This window comes from Camelina sativa, chromosome 12, assembly GCF_030686135.1.
Source record: "Camelina sativa cultivar CO46 ecotype springtype chromosome 12, ASM3068613v1".
NCBI classification, from domain to species: Eukaryota; Viridiplantae; Streptophyta; class Magnoliopsida; order Brassicales; family Brassicaceae; genus Camelina; species Camelina sativa.
In genome coordinates this window covers 18,338,756-18,344,210 of record NC_141891.1, presented here as the reverse complement: position 1 = coordinate 18,344,210, position 5,455 = coordinate 18,338,756, and positions in this window count along the sequence as shown.

The following is a 5,455-nucleotide window of genomic DNA, read 5'->3' as shown; positions in this document are numbered from 1 at the left end:
ATGGGATGAATGTTCTCCGGTGGAATCGTAGGTGGTGCTAACAGTGGAGCAGGTGGCGGCACCGGTGATGGAGAAGGATCAGGTGATGGAGATAAACGTAGAGAAGGAGACGGACTCGTCGCTGGTGGACTGGGCAGTGACACAGAATCCGTAGATAGACCTGGAGATGGGTCATGGTCCAGTAACGAGTTCCCATGATGAGGATCGAACTGTGGTGGTGATGTTGGCGGAGTCGTGACTCGAGGTGATGGTGAAGGAGCTGGAGGGACCGGTGCTGTTGGAGAAGTAGTCGGAGCTGTAGTAGGTGGAGATGTCGGAATGGTGACGACGGAAGGAGGAGAGATCACAACGTTCTCCGGCGGAGGCTTGGTAGCAGCGGTTGTTAGCGAAACAAACGGAAAACTCGATTCCACAAACTGAACATGCCTCGACGTATAGACCCGACCCGTCGCTATATCAAGACACAAATACGCACTTTGTGTTAATGAATAACCCATGAACACACAAGGTTTAGAACGATCGTCAAGTTTGTGTGTCGTATATGGGCGGAGCCATGGGAAACAAAGACTCCCAAAGACACGAAGCTTGAGGTAATTAGGCTCCTGCTGAAACAGCTTGACATAGGGTGAGACATTGTCTAACACCGGTGTTGGCATCCGGTTAATGAGGTAGACAGCAGTTGAAAATGCATAGGGCCAGTAATGCTTAGGAGCCGAGGCTTGATGTAACAGAGTGAGACCGGTCTCAACGATATGCCGATGCTTCTGTTCATAAATACCGTTGTGTTCCGGTGTGTGTGGTGGTGTTGTGAGATGTGAGATCCCGTTTGTTGCCAAGAAATGTCGCAAAGCAAGGAATTCGCCCCCATTGTCAGAGTAGAGCATTTGTATATTTTCTTTGAACCGTGTTTCAACCAAAGCTTTGAACGCAATAAACGTTTCTTTGACATCCGATTTTTGCTTCAATGGATATAACCATGTGTAACGAGTATAGTGATCCACAATGACCAAGTAATATTTGAAATTTTCATTTGAGAGTAAGGGAGACATCCAGACATTGGAATAAAGATATTGTAATGGTTTAGTAGAAGAAATAGTGTTTGTATTGAAGGGAAGCTTATGGCTTTTATTAATAAGACAATGAGAACAAGGATAATGTTTATTTGTGGATTCAGAACAAGGTAAAGAAAAATTTGAAAGAATAGTGTGTAAAATCGGAGGTGATGGATGGCCAAGTCTGGAATGCCAAGATGATAAAGATGGTTTGGAGGTGGTGGTGGTCAAAATGGAAATGGGATCCTTGGTCAATGGGACTGGCCACTCATACAGCCCATTCTTAGTTCTCCCTTGCAGCAAACGGACCCCCGTTTTGAGATCCTTCACCTGAAAATAGGCCGGAAAGAATTCCACAGAAACCCAATTAGCATTGCATAAACAGAAAACCGATATAAGGTTTTTAGCAATATTAGGAACATATAAAACATCATTCAGAGAAAGCGGTTTAGTTGGTGTAGGGATTGAAGTGGAACCCGCGTGGGAAATAGGAAGACCAGTGCCGTCGGCAATGGTAACCTCTTCACCGCCATTGTAAAGCTGTTGGAGAGAAAGGTTGCTCAAGTCGGTCGTAAAATGATGAGTAGCCCCCGAATCAAGAAGCCATGGACTTGTGGAGGCCATGTTAGCGCGGGGCTGCCATGGAACGGATGTCGGAGTGTTGTTGTTGAAAGGAGCACCAGAAACTTGAAAGTGAGAGCAACGGCGTGCAATATGGCCATAGACGCCACAAATCTGACAACGACCTTGATAGCCACGAGGAGCAGATTTTTGTGAGCGCGAAGCGTTGTGTTGACGAGAGTTGTGTTGATAGCCATGAGATTGTCCGCGAGATTAAGAACCACGAACATTGACGGCATTCGCAGTATATGGAAGAGACAGCGAAGACATGACAACACTCTTGAGTTTAACTTCATGATGAAGCAACTTCTCGTAAACCTCAGCGAGAGTCGGAGTTCGATCACGTTATTCAAGCTGATCGACAACACGACCGAACTCCTCTGGAAGACCACTGAGAATCTTCTCGAGCTGATCTTCATGCACCATGGGGTTACCCAAATGAGCCAACTGATCAAACCGTGTGGTAAGACCTTGGAAATAAGCCTCAATCGACTTGTCACCTTTGGTCCAGAGGTTGATCTATTGTCGGATCTGTTGAACGTGAGCACGACTAGGAGCGGCATAGATCAACGTCAACGTACGCCAGATCTCAGCAGAGGTGGTGGTGTTGGAGAGCAACGGTTGAACGGAGAGAGAGATAGCACCCAAAAGTGCACTGTAAATCAAGCGATCTTGTCGCTTCCAGATCTTGTAATCTGGGTTGTCGGAGGTAACACCATCGGTGGTGGTTGTGAGTGGGGGAACGACAACGGTTTTATCGACATAGCCGATGAGGTCGTAACCATCGAGCAACGCACGGACTTGACGACTCCACATCAAGAAGTTTGTGCTGGTAAGCTTAGTCACGTTCATCATGTTGACAGAGTGGATGGACTGTGACGCGGACACAGTAATGGTTTCACCAGAAGAGGGTGACATGGTGAGCAGCGTGAAAGATAGAAAAGAAAAGTTTTTGTGTTTTTAGGTTAAGAGATCGTGGCTCTGATACCATATAGAAAGAAAGGCTGAATAATTCTCATTAGATAGAGGGATTACATTATATATATACACTAGAGATTAGGGTTCTATCATTTACAATACTAGCCTTTCCATATATACATTCGATAGTAACTTCGGTTGCTAAAAACTAAACAAAGGTGCAAAGCCTCCTAAAACATAAGAAGCATAGAATGATCACTATTAAAATTGGAGGCAATGTCTCCGACAATAGAAAGTGACGATTGTCACTAAAAATAAAACATAAGCTAAGAGGTAAAGTCTCTTCAGATACAATGAGCATATATTAATGCTCATTAAAAATAAATAATTAAACTAGGGGGCAATGCCTCCAAACAAAGAAAAAGTGATGATGATCACTTAACACAAAAGCTGAGGCAAAGCCTCGTAAGATATAAGAAGCATTTAATGCTCAGTATATAAAGAAATCAGAGGCGATGTCTCCCAACAAAGATAAGTGACGAGGAAGCATGCTCTGATTTTTTTTTTTTTTTTTTGGTGAATGACCGGGAGGAAAACCTCCCAGCATTTATTATTAAAACATCAAAAATTATACTCTAACAAGACGAGGACACGCAGGTCCTGATAAGTCTACAATCAACAACGGTTCAACAACAGAAGGAACCGTATGTAAAACATGATAACCTAAAGGCAAAGTAAAAGTATAAGTAGCTAACCCATCCGCTAGGCGGTTAGCTTACACGTGAGTAACTCGAACTATCCAGTCCCGTGAGATGAAGCCATGGCACAGACGCACCAGGAAGAACAACGGGTGAGAGTCACCAATCCCCGTTGTGAGAAAACGAACCACCAACTCGGAGTCTACCTCCAACTCCACTCGATCAACCCGCCGCTCCCATGCTAAGAGTAAACCATAATACACACCACATAACTCTGCCAAAGGTGCAGAACAATGACCAATATTAAGCGCAAATCCCCCACACCAGCTTCCCGATCCATCCTGTAGTACACCATCCGCAGTGGCGAGCCCCGGGTTGCCCCTCGATGTACCATCTGATAAACTTGAAGGTACCCATTGAGGAAGTACCTAAATCAAGTGGCCACAATGCCCACTAATAAACAAATCATTGGCAAAGCCATAACGTACAACGACCACGGTCAATACGTTTCAATTAAGAGGGACACCTCATAATAAAAAGCACCAGACAATGGTCGCATAAAAAATAGAAGGGAGAATCCTCATTATAGAATACACCAGAAATTGGTTGCGTCAGACATAAAGGGGACAATCCCTAGTTATGAAAAGCATAAGTAATTGTTGCTTTAAAATGCCAGGGAGCTGTAAACAAAAAAAAAGCAGGGACCAATACCTCATCAACTGATGTAATGGTAAATTCCCAACTTTATCAATTTATAAGAGGCAAAAGCCAACTATAAATAAATGCCAATAATGGTCCGCTTCAAAAGTATATGATGTGAAAATTTCGTTACAAAAGAAAATCAGAGGCAATGCCTCCCAACATATGAAGTGATTATGGTCACGCAAAGCCTCCTGGTTAAGAAACAAGAAGCATTGACTTCTCATTACAAAAATCATGAGGCATGACTGTCACGCTCCCGAACCATTCTATGACCACGAAGGCCATTGGACAGCACCGGGACGCCACTTTGGAAATGTTCACCAACGATCCGGCCGGGTACAAGAACGAATCAGGACCCTTCGGCCAGTCCATCGGTGAGGTTTCCGACCACACGACACATCCTTAAGGCTTTACAACCTTACAGACACGCCGTGCGTTGAGCCGACTCGGACAAAGTCTATATCAATATAACTCGCTCGATTAAAAGAAACCCGAATACATTGATTGATAAAAAGAGTTTATTACAAACAATTAAACAAAAGGTTGTAAAGTTCTTGGATAAGGCCTAAGGCCGAAGTTTGGTTCGAAATAAAACATACTTGTAATTTTACAATAGACACAAAACAAAAACTATTCCGGGTTCCTATCGTTCACCACGCCCTCTAGTTCCCTCTAGGGTTACCTGCACCACAAATAATTATCATAAGTAATTTAAGATTACTTAGTGAGCTCAGGATTCCTGCAAAAAAAGTAATCCCCAACCCCAAAACCCCATCATCATACAACATGCGAGCGAATACAACTAACATGCAAGCGAAACAATCAACATGCAAGCAAAACAACAACAAGCACACAATCAGAGATAGCATTGCGGAAGATAATGAGCTAAGCAAATTAATTTGGCAAGCAAATACAACAACATGCAACAACATCCAACAACATAAACTTGAAATAAAACAAGAGTTTTTAACAAGTTTTAATTTATGGGCCCGATATACATCCTTTCCCTAACCTCTCATTAACAACCGTATTGCAACCACAAAGACATGCAACCGGACTTCACTCAAAGCCACACCGTCGTGTAGCCAGCTTCGGCCAGGGTAGCAAACCCAGTAACCTCCGAGCTCTTCGTAGCCAACCCTACAAACACACGAACATGGGTTGCATGTCGCGGCTGCATGTGGTACGGATGGGAAGGATAGCAATACCAAGTCTTACTACGCTTAGCCAGAACTTCTCGCGGACTAAAACGCATTAAGACTTCACCAAAGTTGATACTTGAGGTTATATGGTTTTAAGCTCATAATTTTACAAGTATCTTGACTAGTTACCACCCTTGTTACTAGAACATTTTGAACTAGCAACCAGTGTAACCTCACCGCGCATGCATTTAAACAAGAAAATCACAAAAGAGTTCGAGTAAAATGCAACTAAATGATCATGAAAACCGTGCACTAGATGGAC